Source organism: Schistocerca nitens, chromosome 10 (genome assembly GCF_023898315.1).
Source record: "Schistocerca nitens isolate TAMUIC-IGC-003100 chromosome 10, iqSchNite1.1, whole genome shotgun sequence".
In the NCBI taxonomy this organism is placed as follows: Eukaryota; Metazoa; Arthropoda; class Insecta; order Orthoptera; family Acrididae; genus Schistocerca; species Schistocerca nitens.
In genome coordinates, this window is record NC_064623.1 from 191689250 (window position 1) to 191706923 (window position 17674).

Below are 17674 nucleotides of genomic sequence, written 5' to 3' on the forward strand. Positions count from 1 at the left end.
CCCAGTTACAAAGCATAATTAGTAGCATTCAATTCCTAGTTACAAAGCATAATTAATTAATGTTCATTTCAATACAGTAATCAGTAGCAATCATTTTTCAGGTGACATTATTCATAGCTGATCAGCATTACACAGAATTCTCTTAAACTGCTATCATTATTTGGGACTGGTAATACATTTTTGTTAGCAATGCATTGCGTTGGGATCGATAATTAATTGCTCAGGCATAACAATATTTGCTTTTGACCTATTGCTGCAAATGAGGATAGGTAACGTCATTCGTCATGAGTCAGCTGTAGCAAGGTTATGAAACAAGGCAGTATATGTGATCACATTTATAAATTATAGACACAAATGGGTAAAAATAAAAATGCAAGTATTAGAACGGTATAATAAGTAACAGGTTTAGTAAGTATCATGAAAAGCTTCTACTGGAAAATACAAAATGGATTATTAAGCTGAAAGAAGAAACGTAGACTATGCTGAAAAGTAGTGAACTTCGAATTAACAAGTAGTGAAATGTGTATAAAAAATGTGTTCCATAGCTGTCCTTTCCAAAATCTTCAGTCATCCTACTATGCAATATAACACCTGCTGTCAAAGCAAACTGCAACAAATACTTAAATAACTACATAGCATAAACACATAACTTCAACATTATCCTCATCTGTAAAGAAAAACTTCATTATTCATATCATCATAACTCCATTATTATCATCATCACCTGTAAAGAAAAAACTTCATTATTCATAGTAGCATATTCTTCATCATTATTCTTCATCAGCATTCATTATCATCTGCAAAAATCACTTCATTACTCATTACATAACTATTCCTTATTTCTATCATATTTCATCACTTAAAACTAAGATGTGTAGTTCTGTCTGACAGCTTGCATCAATCGCCTTGTATTCTGAAAGAAAAAAATTAGTTAAGACTGCTATTCTGCGATGTGTATAGTATATTCTTGTTAATGCTTGTTAATTCTGATCCATTTACTCGTCCTCATAAGGTTTTGTATCTTCTTTCATCTATTCCGTAGTTGAAATTCCCATTTCTGTTTAATTTATTTCCTTTACGCATCATTCTTTCTGAAACTGATGAACAAAGATTAATGTCTTGTATTTAAATCATATACCCATTAGATAATGATTGGTTAATGGTGACACAATTAAGCATACAGCATAACATGACAGCAAACGTAATATGTCAAAAGCATAGACAGTGTTCAAAGGCAAAAACGTACAGAAAATATCACAATGCAGCAGCAAAAAAAAAAAAAAATGTAAAACAGTCACGATGTTGAGATATCATAGGGCAAAATGTCAAAGTCAACTGGTGTGTGTTATACCTTAACTCGTTCACAGTGCATACAAACAAAACTTGAAAACAATCGTACATACATAAGAAAGACAAAATGTGACATTCGTTGTGTTCAGCTTGTATGTAGTGTAGTTAATAGAGGCGATAATTAAATACTTCAATGGAGAGAGAATTTGATAAAATTAATGCGTCACTACAGAGAATTGCATAATTATTCATAAAATGCGTAAGTTCATCTGGAAAAATATGCACGGTCTAGTGTGTAACGACAAGAAGAGCGACCTGCTAACCTTACCTTGCCGGGCACTTGCCAAGAAAAAATACGATAATCATCAATAAGTAGTCACATAAATATAAGTGCATAAGTAGTCATAAAAATGTGTAAGTTCATCTGGAAAATATGCACGGTCTGATGTGTAACGACAAGAAGAGCGACCTGCTAACCTTACCTTGCCGGGCACTTGCCAAGAAAAAATACGATAATCATCAATAATTGTTCACATAAATATCTGGAAAATGTATTACAGTGTGATAAATCATAAAGTATGTTCATTCAATAAACGGTTTAACATTGGAGATATGGTGATTGCCTTTCGATTTTCTGGTTCTCAAAGTTTCGACGTGTACAACATTGGGGTGAGGAATGCTGCGAATCCGATATGGACCCGCGTACAGAAGTTCAAATTTACTGCACTTACCTTTTAATTTGCTGGATAAATAGTGTGTACGTACTAATATCTTCTGTCCAACGTGAAAGTCTCGGCGTCTACAAACCTTTTTTTGCTGTCTTCTCCGGCGCTCTGCGGCACGTTTGATGTTGTTCAGCGCAATGTCAATTATTTCGTGGTGTCTTAGTCGACGTGATCTAGGAAAATTTACTAACTCTTTGATTTTGTTTGGTGGTTCAACGTTTTTCAGTATAACAGACGGAGATAGCATAGTAGATTCATTTGGAATGGAATTAATTACATCTTGGAATGAGTGTATGTATGTGTCCCAATTAACATGTCTTTTGTGGCAGTATATTCTACACAGTTTACCAATTTCTTTCATTAATCGTTCACAAGGGTTCGAAGAAGCGTGGTACTTGGATATATAAATCGGAGAAATGTTTCTAGCTCGTAATATGCGTGTCCATATAGCAGAACGAAATTGTGATCCATTGTCAGAAATTACTTTCTTCACATGCCCTACATGAAATAGAAAATGTTTTACAAATGCTTTCGAAACAGTTTTAGCAGTAGCTTTGCGTAACGGAGTGAAAGTAACAAATTTTGAAGTGAGTTCAACAGCGACAAAGATGTAGCAAAAACCTCTGTTAGTTCTCGGAATTGGACCAAAAATGTCTACTGCGGCCATATGTCTTAATTTAACAGGTATAATGGGATATAATGGAGGAATGTGTGAAGTGGTGTCTGATTTAGCTTTCTGGCAAATTTTACATGACGCTAAAACTCGTCGTATACGTTTTTCCATGTTTGAAAAATAACAGTTCTGTCTCAGTATAAGAAAACATTTTCTGGCTCCATAATGTGCGTAGCTTAAATGCGTGTACCATATTAATTTGTTAACCAGTTCGTCAGGAATGCATAATAACCAGTTGTTGCTGTCTGGATGAGAGCGGCGAAACAGAATGTCATTGCGTACAGTGTAGTGGTTCCTAATCGTAACATTATTCTTATTTTGCCAAAGGTGTTTAATTTCTTTCCATACATTGTCTTTGCTTTGCTCTCGTGCTATGTCCTGTAATGACGATGAAATAAAATTTTCAAATGCAACTTGCTGAATGTACATGACGCTGAAATTTGCTTTGCAGAAGTTGGTTGCTACGTCTTGCTGATTGTTGCTGAGAGAACGAGAAAGTGCGTCTGCTATAACATTTTGTGTGCCGGGAATGTGAACAATCGTAAAATTAAATTCCTGTAAATATAGTTTCCATCTGCTTAATCTGTCGTGAGTGAATTTAGCTGAAAGTAAAAATTGTATCGCTCTGTGGTCTGTGTATACGGTGGTATGTCTGCCATAAAGAAAGTGCCGAAATCTTGTGAAAGCCCATACAACACATAACGTTTCCAATTCCGTGACGGAATAATTTCGCTCAGCAGGTGACAAAATGCGGCTTGCAAATGCGATGTTTTTAATTACTGTTGAGCCATCTTCTTCAATTTCCTGAAAAATGTGTACGCCTAAAGCTGTGTTAGAACTGTCGGTGGCAATAGAAAAATTTCGAGTAAGATCTGGGTGCGATAAAAGTGGAGCATTCAATAAAGCATGTTTTAGGTTCACGAATTCAGAATGTGCTTGCTTATCCCATGACCAAATAGTGTTTTTACCTGTTAGTTGGCATAATCTAGGTGTGTCTAAAGCAGAGTGATGAATAAATTTACGAAAAAAGTTAATTAAGCCCAAAAAACTGCGTAATTGTTTCTTTGTCGTAGGAACAGTAATGTCACGTAGAGCTTGAAGTTTTTCCGGATCAGGCGCAATGCCTTCTGCTGAAATTACGTGTCCAAGAAATTTTATAGAAGTTTTACCAAAATGCGATTTACTGAGGTTAACTGTGAGTCCTTGTGCATGGAAAGTTTGCAATAGTCGTTCTAAAATCAGATTATGTTCAGACCAGTTAGCTTCTGCAATAAGAATGTCGTCTACGTACGTCGTAATTCTGTCTTTAAGTTCTGTCGGGAGTATTGTGTTCAAACCGCGAATAAAAGCTGCAGAAGAAATAGTTAAGCCGGACGGTAATTTACAAAATTGATAACAGTCGCCGAAACAGAGAAAAGCTGTATATTTTCTGCAATTTGGATGAAGTTGAATTTGCCAAAATCCCGATTTTAAATCTAGTGTAGAATAAATAGCTGTACCGTGAAATTTTTGTAGCAGTTCCTCCAAAGTCTGTGGTCGATCGGTTTCATTAATAATTATGTCATTAATGTGACGCGAATCAAGTACAAGGCGAAGTGAGCCATCCTTTTTCTTAACAATATGTAGCGGGTTTATGTACGGACTAACCGCTGGTTCTATAATTCCTTGGTCTAGCATATCCTGCAATTCTTTTTTAACCTGTTCTCTGTGGATATATGGAATGGGATAATGCTTTGCTTTAAATGTATCGTGCTGTTTGACTTGAAATTCATACATAAAGCCGGACATAGTACCAGGAATATTGTCGAAAACTGGAGCTTGCTGCAAAAGAATTTTGTGTAATTGCGTTCGTTCGTCGTCTGTATTTGCACTGCTTTGTTTAACTTTATCAGAAATCATCTGTATTACGTCGTAGTCAGTTTCGTCTGGAGTATTATAGTTATGTACATACGTATCCGTGAACAATGTGGGATTACAGTCTATGTCACGTGTTGCGGAAATGACCTCTGTGCGGTTAATTGTTTGTTCTTCCGCAGATAATGAGTGCTGAAATTCTAAAGCCAATTGCACATTTTCATCCTTCAACATTAAATAAGAATTTTGAAAATCGACCACTGCGTCGTGTTGTACCAGAAAGTTCATGCCTAAAATAACGTCTGTTGTCAATAAGGGAACAATCCAAAAATTTGAATGAAAAGTATGACCTCCAATACAAAATGATAAATGCGTCTGTAATTTAACATCCACTCCTTTACTCGATACTGCTCCTTTCACTTTGGTTTTGCCTAAAGGTAATGTGGGATACGTATTCTCTTTGTTACACTCGTTAAAAGTTTCCTCATTAATGACTGACATAGGTGATCCGGAATCAATTACTGCTGAAAATTTTGATGAACCAATTCTAATTTCGATGACAGGGTGTGAAATAGTTTTCTGAACAACTGGTCTTTCCTGCAAAAGAGTGTCTCTGATATCGTCGAAAGTAATAACATTTTCATGAACAACATTTTGCGTGTCAAAAGTAGTGTGGGTGTTATTGGAAGATGCGTCCTGTACAGTATCTAGTCAAATTCTATCTGACGTGTTACTATTATCAGGAGGATGTTGTGGCATTTCTACTATTTGAACTGTTCTATTACTTCTTCCAGACGTATTACGCTCTGGATGATACCTACTGTCGGGTTCATTTACTAGAATATGTTGTTGCTGATGATTTTGTTGCTGGTAGGACCGACTGTTATTAAACGTACGCTGATAATTGTGCTCGTCATTTTTACGTCTATCGTGATACTCATTCCTATACGGTGCATTGCGATAGGAATTGAAATACTGTGTTTTCTGTACGTAGTTGTTTCTCTGCTGTGCGTTACTATTTGTTGTACCAGGGACTATACGTGTACACGGCGAAACATTAAAGTTAGGTTGACCTTGTGGATTCCATTGTTGGTTAGGTATGTTAACCGGCTGACTTTCATGCTGTTGTGGTGGAAAACGTCTATTGTTACCAAAATGTGATTCCTGTTGCTCAAAATTTTGACGATATTGATAATTAGAATTTTGTCTGTTATTAAAGTTTTGGTGGTTATCATTCCTAAAGCGTCTGTTACTTTTCCTATTGAAATTACGCGTCTGATCATAATTGCTGTATGTTTGTTGACCTTGGTTATTATACGAAAAATTTTTGTTTACGAAAGAATAATCAGATTGCTGCACTTCTAAAAGCTGCAGCAGATCCCTGAATGCCGAAATGTTTTCCTTTTGTTGACCTGTTAGAAGTGAAACTCTTAATGATCGTGGCAATTTAGAAATGCATAATTGTATAAGTGCAGATTCACTATAAGGTTCATTTAAATACTGATTTTGTTGCACCATGTGTTCAAAAAATTGCGTAACACTGGGAAAATTGGAGTTCTCATAATTTGGTAAACTAATTAGCTGATCTTTAATTCCGCGCTGTGTCGTCTTCGACCAGTACGCTGACAGAAAAGCATTCTGAAACTCTTCTACTGAATAGCATTGTCTCGCGATCGGTCTCATACGAGTTGCCGGCTCGCCTTCCAAAAAACTGCAAATAAATTCAAGTTTGTGCGTTACGGGCCAAGTCGGTGGAAAAGCAAAGCTAAATTGTTGTATCCAATCTAGCGGATGAATCTGTGTTCTGTCGTTTTTAAACACTTTAAACTTTCTCACTGACAGGAAATGTTTGTAATCGAAATTATCGTCTCTATGTGATGGAACAGGTTCGGGATTGTAAGAGAATCTGTTGAACTGTGGTTGTTCGGAATCTAAGTCCCGTACTCTCTGTAGATTACTCAAATTACACGCGCTGCGTGAGTCTGGCAAATATTCGAAAAGTGGCGTCTGCTGTGATGTGTTGTTAACTGAAATGTTTTTCATCTCTGTTACCTCCTGCTGTAAACTTGACAATTTTCTACGCAAGGTGTTATTAGACGAATCGATCTCATTAATTGTCTGCTGTAGGTTTTGAAATTCAGGTGTTTGGTTAAATGAAACCGGTGAAGTATCGTCTGATTTATTGTCATTAGTACTTTCGATGACGTCAATACGACTGGCCAGTTCATCACATTTTTCAGTCAGTATTTTTACCTGATCATCGGTTTTAGTGTCAGTGTCATTAATCTGTTTTTGCAATTTACGTGTAGTTTCGTTCAGTTTTTTAACGTCAGCTTTGACGACATCGGAATCCTGTGTTAGTTCTAATTGTTCGAGTCTGTCGGTCACTGTTTGAATATCTATTGTGTGTGTATCTGTTTTTGATTTAAGATCGGAAATTTCGTCACGTAATTCTGTGTTCGACTGTTTGAATGTATTAATTTCGTCGGACACTGTGGCAATATTATTGTCTACAATTGTTTTCGCCTTCGCAAACATTTTACGTTTGTCTTCCTGTCTCTGAGCAGTGATTGTTTCCATTACTTGACGTTTTACTTTATTTTGATCATCAATAAATTTGCGGAAACGCGTATCACTGTTCTGTATGTGAAGACTAAGACGTTCGTTAATCTGTGTGTTCTGTTGTTCGAATTTCGCATCAATCTTTTCATCCATTGTGCGCGAAAGTTCTACCGTCATTGCTTTAAACTCGTCGCGTAATTGTGTAGCTTTTTCAGAGCATTGTTTAGCGACTGTACTGATTTCCGCTCTAAGTGTTTCTGTTGCAGCTGTTTGCAATTCCCTTAATTCCTGAGCAACAGACTTAATTTCTTCGCTACTTTTTTTTGAACAAGCCTCGATTTCCTCGCGTAACTGTTCCTTAGTGTCATGACACTGCGCGGCAACGGCTCTAATTTGTTCACTTAGCTGTCTGGAATTGTTGTCTAATTTTTCATTTAAGTGTTGTTTAAGATTTTCGTTATCTTGTTTGTTCTGTTCTCTAAGCTGTTTGAGATTTACATCATTGTTGTCTAATTTTTCACTAAGTTTGTCTTGTTTTTCGTTCTGTTGTTTGTTCTCTTCAAGAATTTGCAACAATAATGCCCTAATTGGATCCGACACAAAATTAGCATTTCTATTCTCTGTGCTGTTTAATGGTCGATCTGGAATTGTCTCGCTTTCAGTAACCATTTGGTTATTCTGTACTTTACAAAAAGGTTTATCAGTCGGATGTGTACTGTCAGACATTATTTCGGAATTAAATAAATCCGGCGTACTTTGTGTATCCTGCTCATTTTCATTAGAGAAATTTGTCTGTACGTTATTTGAATTTTCCAAACCGGGTGTGTTAAGCTGGGCAGCGCTCATTCCAACAGAACGCCCCGCGTCATCAATTGTCGTCAAATTAATAGAGGAGACAATTGAGTTCTCTAGTTCATCATTAGGGTAAAAGTCGTCATTCGCGATTGGAACGCACTGACTGTTAGTGAACACAGCATTGTCATCATTACACTGCGTGTCACTAGTACTATTGGTCACGTTGTTTAAGTCGGTAATTTCGTTCATAATGCCTCGCGATACACTATTCACTGTCTTTCGCGGCATTTTCACAATAGACACAAATATTCACAAAAGAAATAAGCACAATGCAAAAGCAACACACAAATACAACAGAGCAACGAATTGCCGTTGACCTGTAGAAAGAAAGTCACAAGATTAGTAAAAGCGTTGCGCCAAATCCTAATTATATCTAAGAAATAAGAGCAGATATCTGACTGTTTTTCAAAAGATTCTCTACGAAATACGATCCTGGACTGGGTGTCGCCAAGTGTAACCTCCCCACAGAAATTTTGAAAGACAATATTTATTAGAAATGGAGCCAAGTGTAACCTCCCCGCAAAAATATTCGAATGACAATACTTAATAGAAATGGAGCCACAGCTAAGTGTAACCTTCCCGCAAAAACATTAATGACAAAGACAATTAAATAAAAATTAGCTATCTGACCCAAGTATAAGTTTCTCACAAAATGAAAGTCAATTCAGTGATAATAAAATCTCAGTGACAATGAAAATGCAAATAGACCGAAATGTCAGTCTTTGGCCCTGTGCGAAATCAGAATTAATTTCTTACCTCAATATAACTGCATGTCAAAGTTCTGCTCTTATTGTTGGCCGCGGGTTGGAGGAAATGCATTGCAATAATTATTATTATTTTTTTTTAAAGTTATCTGAAAATTTTCTTTAAGGAAATGCAAGGGAATCAAATGATTTTTTTTTTGTTAAAAATTGTTTTGAAATCAACATTATTATTGGGGCGATTCTTTAAAGACAATTACAATGAATGTACATTAGATTATCTGATGAGCGCAAAGCTGCATGAATACTTATTTAATAAAAATATACCTCATCCTGAATCTCGACCATTGCGGTGCCGACGCCCGCCGACTGCTCTGGGCTACCACTACTGAACTCTCTCGCAACTAGATCGCAACTCTACTCGGCTACAACTGCCGACAGACTACTGTACTGCACTGCGCCTCGAGCGCAACTGCTCTCTGGTCAGAGATTCTACAATGCCTCATCATCGCTGCCACACAACATACGTGTTTCACACTTCGTGTGAGTAAAACGCTAGTCGTGTTTCACAAGAACGATGTTTTCTAAATCCGTGTTGACTGTGAGTCAATAGAACGTTATCTTCGAGGCAATTCATAATGTTCGAACGCAAGATGTGTTTCAAAACCCTGCTGCAAATCGACGTTAATGATATGGGCCTGTAATTTAATGGATTACTCCTACTACATTTCTTGATTATTGGTGTGACCTGTGCAACTTTCCACTCTTTGGGTACGGATCTTTCGTCAAGCGAACGGTTGTATATGTTTCTTAAGTATGGAGCTATTGTATCAGCATACTCTGAAAGGAACCTAATTGGTATACAGTCTGGACCGGAAGACGTGCTTTTGTTAAGTGATTTAAGTTGCTTCACTACTCCGACGATATCTATTTCTACGTTACTCACGTTTACAAAATGGTTCAAATGGCTCTGAGCACTATGGGACTTAACATCTGAGGTCATCAGTCCCCTATAACTGAGAACTACTTAAACCTAACCAACCTAACGACATCACACACATCCATGCCCGAGGCAGGATTCGAACCTGCGACCGGAGCGGTCACGCGGTTCCAGACTGAAGCGCCTTTAACCGCACGGCCACACCGGCCGGCACTCACGTTTACAGCTGCTCTTGATTCTAATTCCTGAATATTTACTTCGTCTACTTTGGTGAAGGAATTTCGGAAGTTTGTGTTTAGCATTTCTGCTTAGGCAGCACTGTCGTCGATAGCGTTTCCTCTGCTACCACTCAGAGAAGGCATTGATTGTGTCTTGACCCCAGCATACTTTACATACGACCAGAATCTCTTTGGATTTTCTGCCAGGTTTCGAGAAACAGTTTGCATGTGGAAACTATTCCATTCGCAAAATTAGTGCTTGGAATGAAAGCGGTAAACTGATTGATAAGGACAGAATTTCATACATAACATTAGTGTTTGGAATTTAGGCTATATCCGTTTTGGTCGCTCAGACACATAAGGCGTAGTTGAGTGCCATACTGGGTATACGGTAATGTTTACTCTAGCTAGCGGGAAGTGTAAGTTGCCTTACGTCCCTATGAAGCGATTCAGGCAGGCGTCAGACGGATCCGTGGCCTGCATCTAGGGTAACTAAACACAACCTTAAAGTACTCGGCAGTGAAGCCACTTTATAAAAAGGGAGACAGGGATAATGTTGACAATTTTAGACCTATTTCCATGCCATCGGTGTTTGCTAAAGTTATCGAGAAGGTTGTATATACAAGGTTACTGGAGCATTTAAATTCACATAATTTGCTGTCAAATGTACAGTTTGGTTTTAGAAATGGTTTAACAACTGAAAATGCTATATCCTCTTTTATCTGTGAGGTTTTGGGTGGATTAAATAAAAGGTTGCGAACGCTAGGTGTTTTCTTTGATTTAACGATGGCTTTTGACTGTGTTGACCACAAAATATTACTGCAGAAGTTGGAGCATTATGGAGTAAGGGGAGTAGCTTACAATTGGTTCGCCTCTTACTTTAAGAACAGAAAGCAGGAGGTAATTCTCCGCAATATTGAGAGTGGTAGTGATGTTCAGTCCCAATGGGGCACTGTTAAGTGGGGCGTTCCCGAAGGGTCGGTGCTGGGGTCACTGCTGTTTCTTATTTATATAAATGATATGCCTCTAGTATTACAGGTGATTCAAAAATATTCCTGTTTGCTGATGACACCAGCTTGAAGGATCTTGTGTGTAACATCGAAACAGTATCAAATAATGTAGTTCATGAAATAAGTTCGTGGCTTGTAGAAAATAATTTGATGGTAAATCACAGTAAGACTCAGTTTTTACAGTTTCTAACTCACAATTCAACAAGAACCGATATTTTGATCAGACACAATGGGCATATTATAAGCGAGACGGAACAGTTCAAGTCCCTAGGCGTTCGGATAGATAGTAAGCTGTTGTGGAAAGCCCATGTTCAGGATCTTGTTCAGAAACTAAATGCTGCTTTATTTACCATTAGAACAGTATCTGAAATAAGTGACACTTCAACACGAAAAGTAGTCTACTTCGCATATTTTCATACGCTTATGTCGTATGGTATTATTTTTTGGGATAATTCTTCTGATTCAAAAAGGGTATTTTTGGCTCAAAAAAGGGCTGTTCGAGCTATATGTGGTGTAAGTTCGAGAACCTCTTGTCGACCCCTATTCAATAGTCTGGGAAGTCTGACATTGCCCTCACAGTATATATTTTCTTTAATGTCGTTTGTTGTTAGCAGTATTAGCTTATTGCCAAGAGTTATCAGCTTTCACTCAGTTAATACTAGGCAGAAATCAAATCTGCATGTGGAATGCACTTCCTTGACTCTTGTGCAGAAAGGAGTGCAGTATTCTGCTGCATCCATTTTCAATAAGCTAACACAAGAACTCAAAAATCTTAGCAGTAGCCCAAACACTTTTAAGTCTAAACTGAAGAGTTTCCTCATGTCTCACTCCTTCTATTCTGTCGAGGAGCTCCTGGAAGAGCTAAAAAATTAAGCAAATTCCAGTGTTACATTGTTGATTTTCTTCATTTAAACTTACGACTTGTCACCTGAATATGTTTCTTATATTTCATTTTATCTGTTTCTACTATCGTGTTATAATTTCATGTATTGACTCGTTCCATGACCATGGAGGCTTCTCCTTAATTTGGTCCCATGGAGCAATAAATAAATAAATAAAGTAACAGAATTGCAGGAGCGAGTGGGATTCCGCTGGACCTAAACCGAGCCGCGCTGCATACCCTGGGTACGGAAGTCCGCACTTAAGTCGCCAGACAAAGTGCCGGAGCCTGCTTGCTCCCTGGTGAGTGTCACTCAGCAGAGAATACGGGTCCGCGTGGGCGCGCCAGCGGGTAATTGTCGGGTAATCCATTGACCGTGACAGCGGGGAGTCCTTTGCAGTCGCGCCCTGATCTCGTCCCGCTCTTGTCCCACTGACGTCGAGTAGTAATTCCCAAACAATGGGGGCTCGCCCGTCTGGAAAGCGTCGCGCTGAGATACGGCCGCTCATTACCATACAATGGCGCTCGGCTCGGCTTGGCAAGCGTGTGGTGCGTCTGAGGCGCCGCAAGCGGTTCCCTCGTGTTTGATCTGCCGGAGCAGTAGAAGAAGAAATGAGAACTACGCGAGGAGGGGTGGGAGATTAGGAAGAGGCAAACTTTCTCTGAGCGATGGCGATGGATGATAAGGATTATGTGAGAGTTGCGCAAGGCCTTGGAATTGGCAAGAATGTTCACTTACACTGTTGGCCAAATACGAGGGTTGTTTTTTAAGTAAGGGCCGTTCGCGCGTATAGTCCCGTAGTTCGCGCGGACGCCGCAACAAGCCACCGCGCCACTTGCCGGCATCCTTCCCGTTCTCACTGACGCAAGTTGCAGCTCTGTAGCTGACGTGTACGCATCGCTGTGCTACTTTATAATGTTTACGATTATTGAATCGCCCGCCGCGTGTCAGATACGGTCAGTGATACGTTTTTTGACCGCGAGAAGCCTATCAGCTGCAGAAATTCATCGTCAGTTAACAAAGTTTATGGTTTGAATGCAATGAGTGAAGGTAAAGTGCGTCAATGGGTTAGAGACTTTAAAAATGGCCGTCAAAACGTCCATGACGAAGAACGCTCGGGCCGGCCCTCTGTGATCACTGATGATTTGGTGGCTGCAGTCGAAACAAAGATTCGTGAGGACAGAAGATTCACAATTTCCACTCTTTCTTTGGAATTTCCACAAGTTTCAGAGATCGGTTTTGTACAAAATTGTGTCTGAAAACCTAAACTTTAAGAAACTGTGTTCTTGGTGGGTACCCAGACTCCTCACAGAGGACCACAAAGGAAAGAGATTTGCCACTTCATTTGACTTTTTGATTCGTTACGAGGAAGAAGGGGATGACATGTTGAGTCAAATTGTCACTGGAGATGAAACATGGGTATCCCATATCACTCCCGAAAGCAAGCGACAATCGATGGAATGGCGACACACAATCTCACCCGTCAAGGTCAAAGCCAAACAGACGCTGTCAAACGCAAGATTATGGCAACTGTGTTCTGGGACCGGCGCGGTGTTTTGCTAGTGGACTTTATGCCACGAGGAACAATCAACTCAGATGCCTATTGTGCAACTCTAAAGAAGCTGCGCAGAGCAATTCGAAACAAAATGCGCGGCATGCTGACAAAAGGAGTTTTGCTCCTGCACGATAACGCTAGGCCTCACACCTCTCAAAAGACTCGGGATTTGATTGATTCTTTTGGCTGGGAAGTTTTGGACCGTGCACCATACAGCCCCGACCTTTGTTCCTAGCGATTTTCACCTTTTCCGGTACCTGAAACACCATCTTGGCGGGCAGCGCTTCAATGACGACGATGAAGTGAAAGCGGCCGTGAACTCTTGGCTGTCGGAGCAGGCGGCCGAATTCTTTGAAGAGGGAATTAAAAACTTAGTTGTACGGTATGACAAGTGCTTAAATAAACAAGGCAACTATGTAGAAAAATAGGTAAAAGTGTGTAGAATCAGAAAATAAAAGTTTTTTTACAAAAGTATTTGGATCTTTTTTAAAAAATAAAAACGGCCCTTACTTAAAAAACAACCCTCGTATACTCACAACACTGTGAAGACACAACGAAACTAACGCCAAATTGACATGATAACGTACCACATGCTCGCACAAGCAAATACACACATCAAAAATAAATTTTTCATCACCCCGGTTCCGAGAGTTCCAGAACCTGTACAGAAAATTGGAATAGAGATCAACGTAAACATCATTTACGCCTTTTTTATTGTTCATGAAAACCACACATAGCATGTTGTACCTCCATACTGCAAGGCCTTCAGACTTGGTGGTCCAGATTGCTGTATACACCGGTACCTCTAACACCCAGTAGCACATCCTCTTGCATTGATGCATGCCTGTATTCGTCGTGGCTTACTATCCACAAGTTCATCGAGGCACTGTTGGTCCAGATTGTCCCACTGCTCAACGGCGATGCAGCGTACATCCCTCAGAGTGGTTGGTGGGTCACGTCGTCCATTAACAGCCCTTTTCAATCCATCCCAGCTACGTTCGCTACGGTTCATGTCTGGAGAACATGCTGGCCACTGCAGTCGAACGGTGTGGTTATCCCGAAGGACGCCAATCAGAAGATGTACACGATGGAGGCGCGAATTGCCGTCCATGAAGACGAATGCCTCGTCAGTATGCTACCGATACGGTTGCACTATCGGTCTGAGGATGGCATTCACGTATCGTACAGCCGTTACGGCGCCTTCCATGACCACCAGCGGCGTACGTCGGCGCCACATAATGCCACCCAAAAACAGCAGTGAACCTCCACGTTGCGCCGCTCACTGGACAGTGTGTCTAAGGCGTTCAGCCTGACCGGGTTTCCTCCAAACAAGTCTCCGACGATTGTCTGGTTGAAGACATGCGACACTCATCGGGGAAGAGAACGTGATGCCAATCCTGAGCGGTCCATTCGGCATGTTGTTGGGCCCATCTGTACCGTCCTGCATGGTGTCGTGGTTGCAAAGATGGACCTCGGCATGGACGTCGGGAATGAAGTTGCCCATCATGCAGCCTATTGCGCTCAGATTGAGTCATAACACGACGTCCTGTGGCTGCACGAAAAGTATTACTCAACATGGTGGCTTTGCTATCGGGGTTCCTCCGACCCATAATGCGTAGGTATCGGTCATCCACTGCAGTAGTAGCCCTTGGGCGGCCTGAGCGACGCAAGTCATCGACAGTTCCTGTCTCTCTGTATCTCCTCCATGTCCGAACAACATCGCTTTTGTTCACTCCGAGACGCCTGGACACACTTCTTGTTGAGAGCCCTTCCTGGCACAAAGTAACAATGCGGACGCGATCGAAACTCGGTATTTACCGTGTAGGCATGGCTGAACTACAGACAACAAGAGTCATGTTCTTTCTTCTTGGTGGAATGACTGGAACTGATCGGCAGTCGGACCCCATCCGTGTAATAGGCGCTGCTCACGTATGGTTGTTTACATCTTTGGGCGGATTTAGTGAAGTCTCTGAACAGTCAAAGGGTCTGTGTCTGTGATACAACATCCACAGTCTACGTCTGTCCTCAGGAGTTCTTGGTACCGGGGCGATGCAAGACTTTTTTTTAAGTGTAATTACACTACTGTCCATTAGAATTGTTACACCACGAAGATGACGTGCTACAGACGCGAAAGAAGAAGATGCTGTGATATGCAAATGATTAGCTTTTCAGAGCAATCACACAAGGTTGGCGCCGGTGGCGACACCTACAACGTGCTGACATGAGGAAAGTTTCCAGCCGACTTCTTATACACAAACAGCAGTTGACCGGCGTTGCCTCGTGAAACATTGTTGTGATGCCTCGTGTAAGAATGAGAAATGCGTACCTTTCCGACTTTCATAAAGGTCGGATTGTAGCCTATCGCGATTGCGGTTTATCGTATCGCGACATTGCTGCTCGCGTTGATCGAGATCCAATGACTGTTAGCAGAATATGGAATCGGTGGGTTCAGGTGGGTAATACGGAACGCCGTGCTGGATCCCAACGGCCTTGTATGACTAGCGGTCGAGATGACAGGCATCTTATCCGCATGGCTGTAACGGATCGTGCAGCCCTGTCTCGATCCCTAAGTCAACAGATGGGGACGTTTGCTAGACAACAACCATGTGCCCGAACAGTTCGACGATGTTTACAGCTGCATGGACTATCAGCTCGGAGATATGGCTGCGGTTACCCTTGACGCTGCATCACAGACAGGAGCGCCTGCGATGGTGTACTCAACGACGAACCTGGGTGCACGAATGGCAAAAGGTCATTTATTCGGATGAATTCAAGTTTCTGTTTACAGCATCATGATGATCGCATCCGTGTTTGGCGACATCGCGGTGAACGCACATTGGAAGAGTGTATTCGCCATCGCCAATATGGCGTGTCACCCGGCGTGATGGTATGGGGTGTCATTGCTTACACGTCTCGGTCACGTCTTGTTCGTATTGACAGCACTGTGAACAGTGGACGTTACATTCCAGATGTGTTACGACCCGTGGCTCTACCCTTCATTCGATCCCTGCGAAGTTTTAGCACGATAATGCACGATCGCATGTTGCAGGTCCTGTACGGGCATTTCTGGATAGAGAAAATGTTCGACTGCTGCCCTGGCCAGCACATTCTCCAGATCTCTCACCAATTGAAAACGTCTGGTCAATGGTGGCCGAGCAACTTGCTCGTCACAATACGCCAGTCACTACTCTTGATGAACTGTGGTATCGTGTTGAAGCTGCATGGGCAGCTGTACCTGTACACGCCATCCAAGCTCTTTTTGACTCAATGCCCAGGCGCACCAAGGCCTGATTTCTCAGGATCTATGCAGCCACATTGAGTGAAAATGTAATCACATGTCAGTTCTAGTATAATATATTTGTCCAATGATTACCAGTTTATCATCTGCAATTTTAATGGCCAGTAGTGTAGTATTTCAGTGTAAACATTCTTTATAGGAGGGGCGGGTACACACCAAGATTCTCATTCCAAAACTGCATTTGAATAATAATTGTTCGTGAGGAGATAGCGCTATTCCTCGTGTAAGAAGGAGAATCACCTACCAGCACTTGTCGGACTTTCTCAGCTGCAGGATCCTTTCTTATCAGGACTGCAGTTCACCATTCTCCATCATGCTGGTCACGACCTCGCATTCGTCACGAGTCGACGGGTTCAGAAAGACGTACTCAACACCATAAAAAATATCAATTGACCCACGCGAGTAGCGCCCAATCGGAGGGAGTCCCTGATCTGTGTTAAGCATCAAAATTGTCGTGTCATTCTGTGCACAGTCCGAGGAAAGTGAATAACTCTTGATAGTATTTTCATCATCGTCATATTAGTCCAGATTTTACACCATTTCATTACTGGATACACTACTCCTCTCTTTCACGTTCGTAGTAATTTGGGGAGTAGAAGTTATATTTGTCACATGTTAGCACTAGAGGCCACTGAATGTGCCCTATCTTTGAGGTCTCCATTATATTATCCACCAACAAGGTAACGTAAGACGACGTATGTACCATCCTGACCTGTCTCGATACCGAGGGTGTTCGACCGCTGCTCTGGTCAGCTTTTCCTCCAAATCTTTCACCCACTCAACACATTGTTTACGGATTGCCAGACATTCTCACGCCACCACTCACTAGGCAGTAAAGTTGATGAGCCAGTTCTGTGTAGTAAATTTCTCACCCAGAAACCTATACTTCCAAACCACTCTCCAAATTACTACCTACGTGAAAAAGAGATGTTTGGCATACAGCAATAAAATGGTGCAAAATCTGCACCAATATGACGATTATAAAAACACCATTCTTCCTATTGTAACGTGTACAAACTATAAACAAATTATTTGCTATAGTTCGTGGTGCTCAGTTTTAATGCAAGCAGCGCATAGTGTGGTTACAATTGAACTTTACTTGAGAGTGATAG